At 41.9% G+C, this 18272-nt stretch overlaps 1 protein-coding gene across 1 annotated transcript in view; it reads right to left on the reverse strand.

Moving 5' to 3' along the window:
* LOC124167687 (follicle-stimulating hormone receptor-like) overlaps nucleotides 1-18272 on the reverse strand; it is a 573602-nt gene that overhangs the window by 237033 nt on the left and 318297 nt on the right. The gene's annotated exons all lie outside the window — the stretch shown is intronic.

Below are 18272 nucleotides of genomic sequence, written 5' to 3' on the forward strand. Positions count from 1 at the left end.
CTGACGGTCGGAGCTCATTGAGTGAAAAAGAAGGCAATCGTAAGAAAATAAGCAGTTATCATTCATGTTCCTTACAGTTTTATTTTAACTGCAAATCTCCTCGGATTAATTTGAAGTAATTTTGGGCGTGCGGCGCGCACAATGTAAACTTCAATCCACTTTCATCCCTCTACTGAAGTCCGGAAAGTTCGAGGAATATACATGGTACGTTGATTCCGTGAAATCTTTTGCGCGAAATCACTACATCTAGGGATCCCGGATCACGAAATGAAATATTTTACAGAAAATAACGGCAAATTAGTTGACTATATCTCTTGGGATTAGCGAGAAGACAGCCAGGCTCTGAGACGGCGATTTAACCACTTAGATAGCCATATTTTCGGCGATGCAACTTAAAAAATAGAAATTTTGAAAAACTCCGGGAAAACCTTCCGTTGTTTAGATCATTCCGTTAAATAGATTTCCGGATTATCGATCTTCTACTGTATTTATTTCTTAATTTATTTACCCAGAAAAATAACCCTTAAATATGTTAAAAGTTGCATTAGAATGATGGAGATGATCTTTCGATTTTAAAAACAGTGAAAAATTCAATACTAATTTGGAATATTAGAATAGAAAGTATTAATGTTAGAGAACAGAAATGTTAATACAAAGTATGGTTTCGTTTATTAGCTTTAAGGATGAGCATTTTCTGTAATACACGTCAAAACGATATATCGTGAAATAGGGGTACCCTTGCACCCTGGCAATGGAGCCTCAAGGGTCTGAGAAAATTTAATTGTTTCATCCGAGAGATAATATAATGCTAACAGCTATGCCATCTAAAGCATACATTTATCTATTGAAACGTGGAAGATATTAAAGTTAGATGCTGCTGTCACGTCATATACCAACTTCGGCATGCACCTTTTGAGGCTTACCGGTTGAATACGTAAAAGATAATCAGTGATTCGTACATTGCGACAAAGGAGGAACATTTTCTGTAGTAACTGACAAAACGCTTACTCCTCAAATAAGATACCCTGGTATCCTTACTTTGGACCCTGAATAAGTCTGAGATAGTTTGATGGTTGCATTCGAAGGATAATAAAATGTTGACAGCAATGCCGTTTAGAGCAAAAAATTATCTATTCAAATGTGGAAGATATTTGAGGTAGATGAAGCTGTGATGTCATGTGCCAGGATCGGCATTCACTTTTAGAGACTTTCAGTTTGAATTCGTAAAATATAATCAGTGACCCGTGTATAACGATGAAAGAGGAACATTTTCTGTAATAACTGTCAAAACGCTAACTCTTCAAATTGGATACCCTAGTACCCTTACTATGGGCCATGGATGAGCCTTCGAAAATTCGATGGTTGCATTCGAAGGATAATAAAATGTTGACAGCTATGCCGTTTAAAGAAAAAAATTATCTATTCAAATGTGGAAGATATTTGAGGTAGATGAAGCTGTGACGTCATGTGCCAGGATCGGCATTCACTTTTAGAGACTTTCAGTTTGAATTCGTAAAATATAATCAGTGACCCGTGTATAACGATGAAAGAGGAACATTTTCTGTAATAACTGTCAAAACGCTAACTCTTCAAATTGGATACCCTAGTACCCTTACTATGGGCCATGGATGAGCCTTCGAAAATTCGATGGTTGCATTCGAAGGATAATAAAATGTTGACAGCTATGCCGTTTAAAGAAAAAAATTATCTATTCAAATGTGGAAGATATTTGAGGTAGATGAAGCTGTGACGTCATGTGCCAGGATCGGCATTCACTTTTAGAGACTTTCAGTTTGAATTCGTAAAATATAATCAGTGACCCGTGTATAACGATGAAAGAGGAACATTTTCTGTAATAACTGTCAAAACGCTAACTCTTCAAATTGGATACCCTAGTACCCTTACTATGGGCCATGGATGAGCCTTCGAAAATTCGATGGTTGCATTCGAAGGATAATAAAATGTTGACAGCTATGCCGTTTAAAGAAAAAAATTATCTATTCAAATGTGGAAGATATTTGAGGTAGATGAAGCTGTGACGTCATGTGCCAGGATCGGCATTCACTTTTAGAGACTTTCAGTTTGAATTCGTAAAATATAATCAGTGACCCGTGTATAATGATGAAAGAGGAACATTTTCTGTAATAACTGTCAAAACGCTAACTCTTCAAATTGGATACCCTAGTACCCTTACTATGGGCCATGGATGAGCCTTCGAAAATTCGATGGTTGCATTCGAAGGATAATAAAATGTTGACAGCTATGCCGTTTAAAGAAAAAAATTATCTATTCAAATGTGGAAGATATTTGAGGTAGATGAAGCTGTGACGTCATGTGCCAGGATCGGCATTCACTTTTAGAGACTTTCAGTTTGAATTCGTAAAATATAATCAGTGACCCGTGTATAATGATGAAAGAGGAACATTTTCTGTAATAACTGTCAAAACGCTAACTCTTCAAATTGGATACCCTAGTACCCTTACTATGGGCCATGGATGAGCCTTCGAAAATTCGATGGTTGCATTCGAAGGATAATAAAATGTTGACAGCTATGCCGTTTAAAGAAAAAAATTATCTATTCAAATGTGGAAGATATTTGAGGTAGATGAAGCTGTGACGTCATGTGCCAGGATCGGCAATTTACCCCTACTCTGGAAATGCTTACGCTCTCCTCTCTGGAGCGAAAACAATCTACCTTAATCAAACAAGTGAAAATTATTACTATTACCTTTTAGAGTCTTGGAAATCTTTTGATGTACAGCTCCTGATGCCAAGTAATGATAGAGGATCTGATCGACCTCGCTTGACTGGGTGGCCTCCCCCTGATTTAATGCCAACCTTCGTGTTTCACAGCAAGATACACAAATTATTTATGAAATTGCCTTTAGTCAAGCGAAAAGCGTACAAAGAAACATTATATATCAAAAGCTCTGAAACATGACCTCTGAAATCGAAGGAAACTGATGAAAATGTGCTATGGTTAGGAATCAGAGGGTGGCCAACCCTTGGTTTAGACGCTGATGTGTCGTGGAGACTCTGCCATGGTGCGTGGGCGGATGGTGTGTTCCTCCACCGGATTGGAATAATTCGGACATCAGCCTGTCCCTGGTGCCCTGGTCAAGAGGCTTCAGCCTGGCATTTGACATTCCTATGTAGTAAAACACGCTCGATGTGGAAGGCTGTCGTAAAATCAGTAAAATCACTGACTGAATTAGAGCAAATACCGCTACTTTTCTTATATTCAGGGTTACCAAGGCAGAAAAAATTTGATTTTATTTTCTTTGAATAAATATTTGTATGACAGTCATTCGCTGTGTACGATGTCATTCATCCCCTTGCTGTGCCATTGCGTTCAATGCCGTGAGTTCCCATCTTGACCGCGAGCCCCAGAACCTGCGAAAAATTAAGAACTCGGATCGTAATCTCAGTTCGACGGTGCACGGCAACCAGGGCGTGTACTGTCACATCTGGCGCCCAACAACGCGGGGCCCGACCACGAGGGAATTTGCATTTAAATTTTAATGTTAGCTTTTGATGCCACGAGGTTGGCACATTCTGATCACTCGGCGCTCATGTGCAGCTATCATCACATCTGGCGCACCAACGTGCGGGGGCAGCTCGAATAGTTCGTACTGGCATGGAAAATTCCTTTCAGTTGAAAGTGACCTTCAGTCAGCGCCACTTTCTTGAGATTGAATTTAATGACAAATGGTCGCAATTGACACCCATTAACGCGCGGTCAGATTTCGTATGAATACGCGATTCATTTTGTCAGAAGGGTTACGTCGAATCAAAATTTTCAAATTCCGTATCATTGGGTTTCTCAAGTTAAATTTAAATAATGGCAGACAAGGAGGATCAGATGGCAGCGTTTAAACAGTATCGGGAGAAAAAGGATGACGAGGTCGATACGGACGACCAGAGCGTTCATTCAGATACCGATGGGTTGGCGCTCGGACTAGCGGGTATGGTGTTAGAGACCCCCGAAAGAAAGGAGGTTGGATCTTTATCCGTGCAACCCGGCGAACCCGGTAGTCTCAATGTCAGTCAAATGGAGTCCCGTGAAGACCCGCTTAATACCCTCCTTTCCTTAATGCATTCAATGCGACGGGAGATAAGAGAGAGTAAGGAACTCATGAGTCAGGAAATAAAAGGTAGTAATGATACCATGCGTCAGGAGATAAAAGAGAGTAAGGAACTCATGAGTTAGGAAATAAAAGGTAGTAATGATACCATGCGACAGGAAATACGTGAGAGTAAGGAAAGTAATGAAGCCATGTTTCTTGAAATCAAAGCTGAGATGAATAGGTGGAACGAAGGTTTTTCTCAGGAGATTTCGCAAGTAAAAAAGAAAATTAATGAGGTAGAAACACGGTGTGCAGACGATGTAAAAACGATAGGAAGGGTCGTTCGCGAAGAATGTAGAGAAATGGTAAGTGCGGAGATTGGCGATGTAAAGGTTCGTACCAGTGCGTTGGAACAGGCTTACGATGCAGTGATCGCGACGCAGAAGGAAGTGAAAGTACACTGCGACGTTAGAATCAACTCCCTTGAGTCTGAAGTGACCGCTTTAAAAGATAGGGGCACGACCACGCCATCAGCGGCCGTATCAACCCACTCTCACAAAACCCACCTTTTCTGCCCTTAGCAACGAGCACCCTATTGCCTTCCTAAAGGAAGTTAATAATTATTTTTTCATAGTCTCTGTGCCAGAGGCGTTGCAACCACAAGTGTTTTTTCAAATGTTGAGCGGTGATGCCAAGATATGGAGTAACTCGCTATGGCCAGTTCCATCAACACTTGCGGAATTTAAGGAAAAATTTTTGGCTAATTTTTGGGACACTGACACCCAGTATAATTTCCGCATGCAAATCATTACAGACAGGTATGTGAGGGGAAAGTCGAACACGATGAAACAGTTTGCGATTGAAAAAGTAGCGCAAGCGCGATTGTGTTCCCCACCGATGAGTGAAGAAGAAATTCTTCAGGTCCTAATTAGACAGTTTCCCATTCAGATTCAGAATACGTTAAAGTCAATTGATCATTTAACGGTTGAACGACTGATTTTATTACTAGGATTGTACGACCACTCTTATCAGACAGGCACGCTGGCTACTCAAAACTCGTTCCATCCAGGTGCATTGCAAGGTTCCGAAAATACGAGGCCGCGAGCAGCTGATAAGGGTTATCGAATAAATTCCGTCACGTTTGAGCGAGGACGCAAGGTTGGGAAAGAGCGACACAAGGAGAAATCCCCCAGTCCGCCTCCTCCCAGCGCACCTCGAGTAGAAGGTCAAGACTTCGCGTTAAACTCGCGTCGGCTGGTGTGACTCACCTCCAGTCCCCAGCCGAGACAGATGGAGAGAGGGTAGTGGGTAAGATAATATCCACGTGTGAATTAGTAGGTGAAAGTTTTGAGAGCGATGTGCAAGGCAGCACGTACTATGAAAGGCGGGTATGTCCCGTTGTTGAGTGTTGGGTTAATGGTGTGCTAGGGGAAGCTTTGTTGGATACCGGGAGTGAGATTTCCGCGGTATCAGATAGATTTTTGACAGAATTAGAAGTAAAAGAAGTGATCCCATCTTTTCCCTTTAATCGATCAAGGATCGTGTGTGCGGATAGCCGCAAGTCCCCACTAATTACCCGGCAGGTTTTGATACAACTCCAAATGCGAGGGATTGAATTTGAGGTAGTTTGTCTTGTGATAAAAAATCTCATAAAACCTCTGATTCTGGGAATGGATTTTTTAGCAGACAATAAGGTTCTCATTGATTTCGGCGAAAGATTAGTAAAGGTGAGGGGTTCAGGTTCTGCGGTGATAGATTTTCTCATTAAGATTCACAGGGAACATAATATCGCTAAAGTATTGGCCATGGGGAATCCAGTAGATGAGGAGGACATAGAGGAGGCGGTTTGCAGGTCTAGTCAGCTAAGCGGCGACGAAAGAGATGAATTGCGTAAGCTGCTAGCTAAGTACGCCACGCTATTTTCTTCTACTCCGACCTTAATAAAAGGTGTCCGCCATCGGATCAAGCTCTCAGACAACCGGCCCTTCGTTCAAAAAGCCTACCCGATTCCTATAGCATATAAACACCTAGTGCAGGAAAAAATCGAGGAAATGCTTACCCAAGGTATCATTAAGAAAGAAAAAACCGCGTATATTAACCCATTGCTGGTGGTTAAAAAAAGACGGTGGAATACGTCTGTGTTTAGATGCTAGGCGATTAAACAGTATCACTATTCCTGAGAATGATGTTCCCCCCAGGATAGACGACATTTTGTTGAATTTTTATGGTGCCAAATATTTTTCAAGCATTGATTTTACCGGTAAATTGAGCTGCATCCGGAGGATCGGAAGTATATAGGGTTTTTATTCAATTCTTGCAGTGACGTATTTCATCGCGTGGCATTTGGACTTAAGAATAGTGGTGCCGCGTTGATACGGTGTCTTGATGACATTCAAGGCCCCGAACTCAGAAAATGTTTAACTGTTTACGTTGACGACATACTTGTCGCTTCTTCCACCTTTCCTGAGCATCTTACGCAACTAAGTTTGCTTTTTGAGACACTTTTGAAAGCGAACGTGTCAATGAATTTATATAAATCACAATTTTGTTGTAAGGAAATAAAATTTTAGGACACATACTGTCCGAAAAAGGCGTCCGGCCAAGTCCGGATAAAATATCGGCCATTGAAACCGCTCCACCTCCCGTTAATGTAAAACAGCTGAGGGCGTTTCTGGGCCTCTGCAATTTTTATGCGAAGTTTGTGCAAAAATATTCATTTTTGACTCCACCTTTACTGCGACTGCTGAAAAAGGGCACTCCGTGGAAATGGGAGGAGGCGCAAGACAAGGCATTCAAAAACATAAAACAATATTTTTTAGATTCCGTCATGATAGGCTTCCCTGATTTTTCCAGAAAGATTTTTGTTCAGACAGATAGTAGCGACCTAGGACTAGGGGCTGTTATATTCCAAAAGGATGAAGATGGCTGCGAACGGGTTATTTCGTCGGTCTCTGAAAGGCGGTCTCTGAAAGGCCCCGAGATTGCGTACTCTACGACTGAGAAGGAAGCCCTTGCGATCGTGTGGACTTTAACGAAGTTTAGAACGATTTTGTTGGGAAGAGAATTTGTTAATTTAACCGATCACAAAGCCCTATCATTTCTTAATAAGTGCCACTTCAATAATTGTAGACTTACGCGATGGGCGCTTTTGATACAGGAATATTCTTTCACTGTTGAATTTTGTCCGGGAGAGAAAAATGTTGTAGCAGATTGGTTAAATCGGTTTTCAATTAGGCATCCGAAATCGGTAGGTCAGCCATCTGGACATTACCTCGTAGCTGAAATCGACCTTCAGTTGGCACCCTTCCCCGAGGATGAATTCAAGAACCTCGCACAGATGCAATTTGATGATCACGACTTGCGCCCTATTGTGGATTTTTTTCGAGAGATCGCGTTACCTAACGACGCACGGCGCAATCGCTTTCGAAAATTGGTAGATTCTGCGGCATTTAGAGGTGGGATTTTATTTAAGAAAATTTCTTCTCCCAACAACGCTGTTCGTTACCGTGTGTGGTTGCCCCGTGAGGTCAGAGAGCGTGTTATTACTTTTGCACATCAAAATTATGCTCACTTCGGCGGTACGAAGACTGCTGCCGTGATAAAAACTAGGTATTATTGGCCTAATATGGACCGAGAGATTAGGAAACTTGTTTCTAGATGTGACGTCTGCCAAAAAACCAAGTACCCATCAAAAAATTTCCAAGGCCCAACGGCCAACATTATTCCAAACAAACCCGGCGAACTCCTCGCCGTAGACATTTATGGAGCCTTGCCAAAGTCGAAGGGAGGCTTTCGATATGTTTCTGTATGTGTGGACGTATTTTCTAAATTCGTCCAAGTTTATCCTCTGATTAAAACAAAGGCTAAGAATTGTTTAATTTGTTTAAGAAAAGAATATTTTTAGTTATGCGGGATACCCAAGGCAATTTTATCGGATCATGGAACCATGTTCACAAGCGAAAGATGGAAGGATGAGTTGGGTAGATTAGGAATAAAAATCATTTACTCATCCATTCGACATCCCCAATCAAACCCGAGCGAGAGAATTATGAAGGAACTGTCTCGCGTCTTCAGGGTTTATTGCGGTGGTGGACATCGGGCTTGGGTAAAGGTTCTGCCTTTTGTGAATAGGTGGTTCAATGAAGTAAGGCATGAGTCAACACAAATGACTCCTATTGAGGCTCCTTTCGGTCGAAAACCACCAAATCGTTTTCCCGATGGGTTGACATGTCCGGAGGACGCCGTAGTAGGCAAGGAAACTATCATTCGTTTCGCTGCTGAAAATTTAAGGGGGTCTGCCCGTAGGAGGAGGGAGTGTCAAAAAGTGGTGCATTCTAATTTCCAAATCGGAGACTCCGTGCTACTACGAACTCCGCGGGTGTCCGACACCAGACTTGGATTATTTCACAAGTTCTTTCATTTGTTTACCGGTCCGTACAGTATTTCAAAGAGGGTTGGTCCTAATGCTTACTTGTTGTCAAGGGAGGACGGATCCGAATTAGGCATTTTTAATGCATTTTCCTTGGTTCCTTATAGGGGATAAGGAATCACTAAAGTAATTTGTTCCTTTATTTTGATTTTTTTTTTCTCGTGCAAAAGCTCGAACTCATTTTTCATTTTTCTTGCATTCATCTTTCACCCAGCAAGAAAAAGGAAAAATTCGTTCGTGCTGGGGGGCGATGTGACGAAAAGCCTCGTCACGGCGCATTCTGCGTCCGCGTCTCCTTCCCGATTCATGTTGGCGCGCGGCAACAGCGAGTGATGAGCGACCTTCTTTTTTTTGTTTTTGTGTCGTCTGCTAGAATTTAGCATGTCTTTTTGTTGTTTAACCCATTTATGCCGAAGGTTGGAAACATGCGAATTTTACCCTGATTTTTACATATTGTCGATAAAAATACGTATGAAAATGATATCCGAAAGAAAAAACAATGTATCTCTTGCCAATTATTAATTACGAGGTGTTCCAAAAATGGAACACTAGGCAAATCCACTACTATGACGTACTCATTGATAGCATGCAAAAAACTTGATTCAGACTTTTATTAACTCTTTATTAAGAATAATATCCAGGTGAAAACTTAACATGCAAGGATACATTGCAATTTTTACATTGAAAAGTGGTATTTTTATGGCATTTGACATAGCGAGGTTGCTTTCCCTGCTTTACATTCTAATGATTCATGCCGTCATGACGTGAGTCAAGTTTACGATTCGGTCTCCCTTTCCCATCAGACTCAGCAGAATTACCGTATGTCTCCATATAGTGACAGGTCACACGGTGACAAAATTTAAGAAGATCCATTGGCTTCACATCGTTTATTTTATGCAATTGCCAAGCATTTTGTAAAGCCAGCTAAAAGCAGAATAACCGGAAGACTTGAGTACCATTTCTTTCCACGGTTTGATGCTTGATACTTGTCAATATTTTCATCAGCTCGGTACAATCCTCCCATATACTGATTGATATACTGATAGAGCTTGATTGAATTTGGCAGAGTAACTTGTATCTTTTTTACTGCTTTTGAGAATAACGACCTACTGTTGCAAAGGATAGACCGCGGGACCAGAAGATGCAACAATTACAACACTTATATCATTTCATCTACAAACAATATTGCCATTTCCACCGATTCGGTAATCGAATGTGCCCCAATCTTTTTTTTATTTAGGGTATCATCAGATAGTAAAGGAGGTTTGTCTACGCAATCTCTTCTCGCTATGCCTCTTGTTTGGTGGCCCATTGAATGAAGTTTATCAAGGAGTGCAATGCTTGTAAACAAGTTGTTGAACACAAAATGGTATTTACCGGGATGCTGCGTTGTTAGTGCCTAAGTGAATTTCAAAACAATTGAAGCACCTACACCATATTAATGGTATTGAGTGTTTGGGTTTTTTTCCTTGATAAGGCTGAAACCAGCAAATGTAGCCTAGACGCACCAGAGTTTATACCCAAACCGAATAGCCTTACCCTGAATGAACTTCTTGCACCTGTCGCGACCGAAATAGGGAATCATGGCTTCATCAAAGCTGAAGTAAATGTATTTCATTTGGTGCAAATTTCATACATCTGTCATTCAGACGCTCAGTTAGAGGTCGCACCTTGGAAAACTTGTCCGTGTGGTTCAAGTTACAATTGTCAGCAAAATGCAAATTTGAAAATATTGTTTCAAATATTGTGTCACGTCTCATTGCACCACTAACTAGAGAATTATGCGAATCTTTGCTCCCAAAGCATACGTCGTCTCGGAAGAGAGACGTAACCACTCAGGAAAATCATCCCCAAAAAATACCAAAAGTCAGTTCAAAGTTCACTTCAATATCCAGAAAGAGTTCTAAATATTCTGTAGGAGTTTTCATTCTCGTGATTTGTTCTTCTGAAACTCTACCTCCTACTGACTGGGCAGTCAGATCGGCTTTCTTCCATTTGCGCACAACATTGGTTACTTTTTTCTTTGAGCAAGAAGAGGTTGAGGCGAAGCAGAAGCCGATGCACCGCCATTTTCAGTAGTATCCGGTATCAGAAAAAGGTAAAAGTTCTTGCCAGAAGAACCATGAATGAGGTGAGAAGAAGGGCGCAGCAATGAACTGGGAAGATTATTAATTGTTCCACATCTAACTACTTACTTGATTTAAAATTAAAGTGAATATTTCAGTGCGCCTGAATGTACGCATAATAGTAGTGGATTTGCCTAGTGTTCCAAAAATGGAACACTGTTAAATAAAAGCTTATAACTAAAACAAAATACGTTGTTTAAAAAATTTCTTTACTGAGGACTGTAGGTTAACTATTACTGAACATGCAGGGAAAAATTTACAACATTTGGGCGTAATGGCAAATAGTTATTGATATAACATTAGAGATGGTCACGGAAAAACTGCCTTGAAAAAAATGACCGATATTTCTCAACACACTGGCTGCAATGGGTTGGCAAAACTGACTAATTCTTTGCACCCCGTAGTGCAATATACCTTTATAAAGAGGCATAGAAAGAAAAACCATGACATATCGGTGTGCAATGAGTCGTAGTCAGTAAATTAGAAAGTCGCGTCAGGTGTTCCAAAAATGGAACACTAGGCATAAATGGGTTAATGGGTATATAAGGCCCGGTATTGTTGGAACTCGGGTCGATTCCTGAGAAAGCGGTGGTTGATCCGCTAGAGAGGACGGAGGTCAGCTGTGACAGTGCCGAGGTGGGGTAATAAGACGGGGCCGCGGCAGACGAGGGCTACTGCATTCTGGAGGTCGGACAACGCGACCAGGGGAAAGGCGTGCCGGAGAGGAAAGCGTGGAGTACAGCGAGGCACAAGAAAAGTGTCCTCGTTTTTTCGTCAGGACATCACGACATCGTCCAAGGATTCGCGGGACGTGGTTCCCCGCGATCGACGCATCGTGACCCGGCGACCAGGATTCGGACTCGCCGTCTTTGACACTTAAGTACTCTAAACCCTCTCCCGGGACGGGGAAATAATCCCGATCCCCCCCCGCTCCAGCCAGCCCACGCGCCCTAATAATGAAGAAAGTCCCCAGTGTGCACGTGTGTCATCCTCAGGGATGTGATCCGGTACGAAACTTTACGTTTAGTGCCCGGTCCGAAAAGGCACGAAACGATTTCGTGCCTTTTCGGACCGGGCACTAAACGATCCGATTCATTTCGGACCAGGCTGGCACGAAACTTTTCACTTTTAAAATTTTAGGATCCCATACACTTTATTTTCCACCTCGTATAGTTTCGTGCCGGGTGGCACGAAATTATCCGAAAAAGTGGTTAAAGTGCCAAACCGCGCGTTTGTGCCGCGCTGGGTTAAAGAAAGGGACCGATGCGGACACAAAAGACCAGCTTAGTGGATGTCCTTCTAGCCCAGGCCCTTCCTCGAACTGAACGACCCTTTTCTATCCCCTCTGCGCGGTCATCCACTGCTATTTGCGTTGTTTATTCCAAAAATATATTCGTAGCTTACCTTATATTTCTGAAGTTACAAATGAATTCTTCATTTTTCGCCCATCACATGGAAATTTCAATCGGAGTTCTAGCGTTAATTTCAACGGACTTCATTTCAGTTTCAAATCATCCGATATGGAATAGAGATATTCTTAATCCGTCAATATGATCGTTAGAACTTCGCTTAAAATTTCTTCACGCTCAGAAAAACCCAGGGAATTCATCTTACTTTAAATAATCGATGGGAACAGCAACTACATGATTCTATAAAACACGACTATTTCAGGCAATTGACCGTGGACTAGCACTGTGAAGCAGTCTTTTAATCCTTCGAGGGTCTGGGACTTGGGCAGAGGAAAAGGATCGGCGCGGCGTCCCGCTGAGTGGCGTCCCTGTCTTAGGGCAGTTGCGAACCTTTGCTTTCCTTCGACGCGAGAGTGCTCGTTACAGAGGAGTACAAAAGATTTTCAAGGAACTGATAATGCCGGAACCTCCATGGGGCTCCGGCGCGAAAGTGCTAACAAATAATCCCAAATTTTAATTTGTTCTGAAAACATTATAATAAATATCAATATTATTTGATCTTATTTTATAATATACATGCTATTTTTCAACCATGGATGTCTACTACCGTGTGAGACGATTCAGTCCATTAATTTTTTTATTTAAAGAAAATAAAAAAATGCTTTCTACGCAGATAGAATCCATCAACGTTAATTTTTTCCCGTTAATTTATCCGATTTCCGCGCTAATTTTCTATGAGCGCTCACTATGTCACTAAGGCACTGTAATATCAAGATTAATTTTTCATTATGTAAACTATTAATTAGTGCTCTGTCAAACAGTTAGAAGAACTTTCATAAAAGGTGTCAACAATAATGACATTACGCTTTTTGATAGTTCACGATCCGCTTTCGTACGACACAACAGCATCCCAGTTTAAGTTTTCGTAACCTCATAATATTTAACTGGGAAAGCAAAAGAATAACTTTTTGCATAGTAATTTTTTGATGTAACTACTATGAGAGATGACATCAAGAACGGGATACTTTCTTCAAGAAAGGGTAAAAGAGAAGAGTTATTTTTCGTTATCAATTAGTTGGCAACTGGTCTACAACAATAAAACTGTTTGCATTTTCCACAGTATGTATTTACCATACAATGCATTTCAACTCCGAGAAAAACTCTCGGAAATTTACTGTACAAAAATACAGACATATTCCCACCTTCTCCGATGGGGTGTTTACTAAGTGAAATGCTCAAATTTATGATCTACTTCGGGCAGGTAAGAAGAAAGGTCGCCACCTGAATAAAATAATTATAGGTATAACAGCTGCTGGCAATCACAAAATGATTCATTTCTCCCTGCAAAATACCTGATAAACTTGTAGCATACATGTGAATTTGCAAAGGAGTGCAGTGCAAAGTCACATGGATGCTGAAATACTATTCAGAGTTTGCATTACAGGTAATTCATCTAGAGAGAAAGGAAAAAAAGATTGGACGTTCTAGAGGAATATTGCATTGTACAGTCTCATGAAATTAATTTATTAAATGGTCAACTTTTTTAAAACCATCCACGTCTTCTCAGAATTCCATTCTCAAATAAAGATACTACTTCTCCAGACCGTTACCTTCCGTAAAATTGTCCAATATCAATTCTCATACTTGGTTTATTTTTCGCCTTCTATCTGTAGCCTCTCACTTCTCGCGTTGGAAACCCCAACCCCCTTCCACCATATTTTATCCTTCCCTTGCGCTTCTCGTCTCTCCTTTAACCCCTTGGATATTCCGTCTCATTATCCCCAGACGCCACAGAACCCTGACCACTTCAATTACCTCTTTAACTATGTCTTCACCCTATGCCCAAACCTTCTCAAACAATGCAAAATGCAAAAAAAAGGCCAAAAATGCCAAACCTTCTAAAACAACTCCTTGAACCTTTCTTTATGATTCGGAAAAGTACCTAGTGAAATGCAGGATGAGAGAAATTCTGTGTGGCAAGTATATTGGGCTAGTTTGAAGGAGAATTTTTTGATTCGTTTGATCCAAAATGTAGTCGGTTGAACGTGATCCATTGCAAGGGAAGTGGGAATAGGAGATGAAAGAGAAATGAAGAGAGGAAGGATGGATTAAAGGAAATGAAAGGAGAGACAGGACATTAAGGGAAGTCAGCTACAACTCACAGTACAGGAACCGAAGAGGCGGCCGATGGACGGACGAAGAAAAAGATGATGCGCCGATCCAGGCACAAATACACAATGTTTTGGAAAATATGATATGCACGTGGCACGTAATATAAATAGTTCAAGTTGATATCGATAAACACAGAGACACAAAAAAGAAACTCACATTGAATAAATAAACTCGAAGCTATCGAAGCACTTCAGGCTTCTTCGTCAGCTGAAGTATGAATGGTGAGGAAAGGAGAGGGTTGAAAGAGGGAGAAGAGGGGTAAGGGGAGAGGTGTATGGGGAGGGGGAGTTAGGAATAGGGGTTAGGATGCGACGTTCAGACCTGGAAAGCTATTGGCTTGAAAGTGCCAAATGCAAGCCAATTCGAGGGTGTGGAGGTTGAGGGCGGAGTCGGTGGGAGGGAGGGAGGGAGGGAGGGAGGTTCCACGGTCGTTGTACTTGACACCAGCGACTACATATCAGAGTGCAACCGACTACTAGGAGACCCTTCCTCCTACTCCCCTCTCTCATCAGATCCTACCTCTGATTTTCACACAGAGTTGAATGCCCTACTAAAAACAAAAGCTCCCTCTGAGGGCCTAAGCCAGTCAGACATTTCTCTTCTCTTACCAGCTCACCCCACTTCGCCATCTTTCTACATCCTTCCAAAAATTCATAAAGCTAATAACCCAGGCCGCCCCATAGTTTCCTCTCGTAACTCTCCTACGGAGTGAATCTCGGCCTTCGTTGATTTCTATCTCCAACCCTTCGTTCAGTCCCTTCCATCATACATCAAAGATTCTCATGACTTCCTTTCTAAACTCAACTCCATTTCCCTCCCCCCCAATCAGCCCATTATCATGGCCACTATTGATGTAACCTCACTTTACACTTCAATCCCTCATTCTGAGGGACTCGCTGCTCTCCGCCAATATCTTTCATTACGACCCACTACTCAAAACCCTAGCACCGACTTCCTTCTTGATCTTTCCCATTTCATTCTCACCCACAATGCCTTCTCTTTTAACAATAACTACTATCTGCAAATATCTGGCTGCGCCATGGGAAGTAGGTTTAGCCCTTCTTATGCAAATCTTTTCCTTGGCCTGTTTGAAGAAAAATTCCTCACTGATTACCCTCTAAAACCTCTTCTTTGGCTCAGATACATAGATGACATTTTCATTCTCTGGCCTCATGACATCGACTCTCTCAATACCTTTGTTTCTTCACTTAACGCTTCTGCCTCAGTCTCTTTCACCTCTTCCATCTCCAAAACCAATATCACCTTCTTAGATGTGGACATACACCTTTCAGATAATAACAAATTCAAAACATCGGTTCACATCAAAGCTACCAACAAACAACAATACCTTCACTACAGCAGTTGCCATCCACCACACACCAAACGTTCCATCCCTTATTCCCTCTCTGTCCGGTGACACAGAATCTGTAATAACCCCGAAGACCTTCAAAAATTCCTCTCCAAACTCCACACCTCTCTTCTTCACCGCGGCTACCCCGAAAAACTCTTGTTGAACAAAATAAGAAAAAAACCGGCTATTCACAATAAACCCCGCGCAGACAAACATTGCTCTCCTTCTCTGCTCACAACCTACTTTCCTGGTGCTCATTTGCTACAAAATATATTGAAGGACCTGTACCCCATCCTTTCCAATCCTTTCGTTTCAATTTCAATACTCAATTTCTGCTTCCTCCCTTACCTTCCTTGACATAAACATCCGCCTTGAAAACAATACCTTCAGCACCTCCATCCACAAAAAACCTACCAACCATGAACAATACCTGCACTACCCCAGTTGCCATCCACCTCACACCAAATACGCAATCCCCTACTCCCTATCAGTCCGTGCCCATCGCATCTGCAACAATTCACCATCTCTTCAAAGAGCCACAAAGAACCTCCATCATGCTCTCCTAAAACGAAAGTATCCAGAACCCCTGCTTAAAAAGAAAATACTCTCTCCCTCCGAACAGTACACCCCACGCACCAAAAAAGAACAAACCAGGAAACTGAATCTCACCACCACATTCTTCCCGGGCACTCAAAAAATTAAAAAAATATTAAAAGATCTGTACCCTATCATCAGCAAAAACAAAATCACGGCTGCTCTTCTTCCATCCTGCCCCTCCATTGCCTACAGAAGAGCACCTAACTTAGGTAATATTTTAAAATCCACCCGCCCCCTCCTACGGCACGCTCTGCCCCCACCTTCCTCCCTGACTCCATGCAACCGCCCCCGGTGCAAGTGCTGCCCCCTGTTACGCCCCACCACTTCACCTGTCATCAATTCACCTTCACCTGTCCACCGTTTTTCCTCCCTCCATCTTAGCCCTCTGCCTTGCACCCTTCCTTATGACCTTTCCTCACTTTCCCTCCTCTTCTCACTTGAGAAAGATGGGCTGCGTCCCATCGAAAATTTGTAAAAACAACCTTTCCCCGTAAAATCCTCACTTTTATTTTATTTTTCGTTTTTCTATCAAGTTCTAAGTTTTTTTGTGTGCCCACCCCAGGGCAAGAAGAAGTTCCTTTACATTATATATATATATATATATATTTACAACAACTGTGCAAGGTTTCCATTTCCGCACTAAAAACATCGATTCTGAGGTTTTGTCCAGCTTTTTTCGATTTCAGCCCACTGTGCGGCGTCTCCTCTACTAGCCTAAACTATGAAACCTAAGTGGAATCGTCTGTCTCGGAGGACGTCAGCGGTGCTAGCGGTCGAAGTCTCGGCACTGAGCCAACTGCAACCCACCTCGAAGCACGAGAGAATTTCATTTAAAGCACATCTTGTTTTAAAAAATAGACTATTATTATTACTCTTCGCTTAAAACATGATAACGATGACCTCTTAATCAACGGCTTCCTCACAGATGCACCGATCCGAAGCGAAGGGTCGAAATACTGCATTTTTATTATGCCTCGGTTAAGTTGATAGTCTGAGGCGTTACTTTATGGAAGTTACTCATTATGATTTAAAAAATTTTTACTTTTTTTTCCACATATACTTTATTAAGACGCGACCATGGTTTCGACACACTGCGTCATCATCTGGCGATGAGTACAATGAAGATTCTCCTTATATATAAACCAGAGTAGTAGGGGGTGGGTAATAAAGAGGTAGGGGGAGGTTGGGAGGGAGGCGGGTTAGGTTTTCCCTGGTTGTAAAGCCAAGGGGATTTGAGAGGATGGGGAGGTAGGAAGGGCCGATGCACCCAAGCTGACTAAATGCAGTGAAAGGCGGGCAAGGAGTTGTACTCATTGTACTCATCGCCAGATGATGACGCAGTGCGTCGAAACCATGGTCGCGTCTTAATAAAGTATATGTGGAAAAACCAAGTTAATTTTTTTTTATCATATGCCTCGGTTCCTTATTTCAGTGAATATTTTCGGTGAAGTGGAATGACGCATTGCACTTGGAGGAGGTTACCGACACTTGAGGTATTTGCGGCATCAAGCATGGATAAGGAAGGATGGATGGAAACCCTGCGGCTGCCTGCTCTTAACGATAGGCGCCACGAGCAATCCGACGAATGGAGTGGTTCACTTGAAGTGTCCTCCAAACAGCATCCAATTGTGGATAGGTGAGCCTCTGATCCCTGCCGAGAATGGAACCCGCACCCCCTGGGCCTGAAGCCAACACGCTAGCTACTACAAAAACCCGATCCTCTACAAATGGAATTATAAAATTGCATAGTTTTAGTAGCGTGAAATTAAAATGGAGACATTTATCCAATAATAATAATTCGAATAGCATTTAATTGCTTCGCCCACAGTCATAATCGGTCACAGAGTCATAATCAAATTCACGCCAAGTCACGATCGGTTGCATAAATCAAAATTTTAGAAAACAATCTATTCCGGGTGTCCAATGAAATGACATCTAGTCACCCAATTTCATAAACAGCTTTCTAATGCATTAGTCACATCAATAGTATTTTAAATTTTCCGACTGACAAAGCGATCGCAAACAGGGTGCTCCAAAAGAACGCATAAAATTCAAAGGAAGTGCCATCAAAATAATTCTCACATAAATTTGTAGGTCATACAAAAAGATTTTCCTTGCAAG

Source organism: Ischnura elegans, chromosome 11, assembly GCF_921293095.1.
Source record: "Ischnura elegans chromosome 11, ioIscEleg1.1, whole genome shotgun sequence".
NCBI lineage: Eukaryota > Metazoa > Arthropoda > Insecta > Odonata > Coenagrionidae > Ischnura > Ischnura elegans.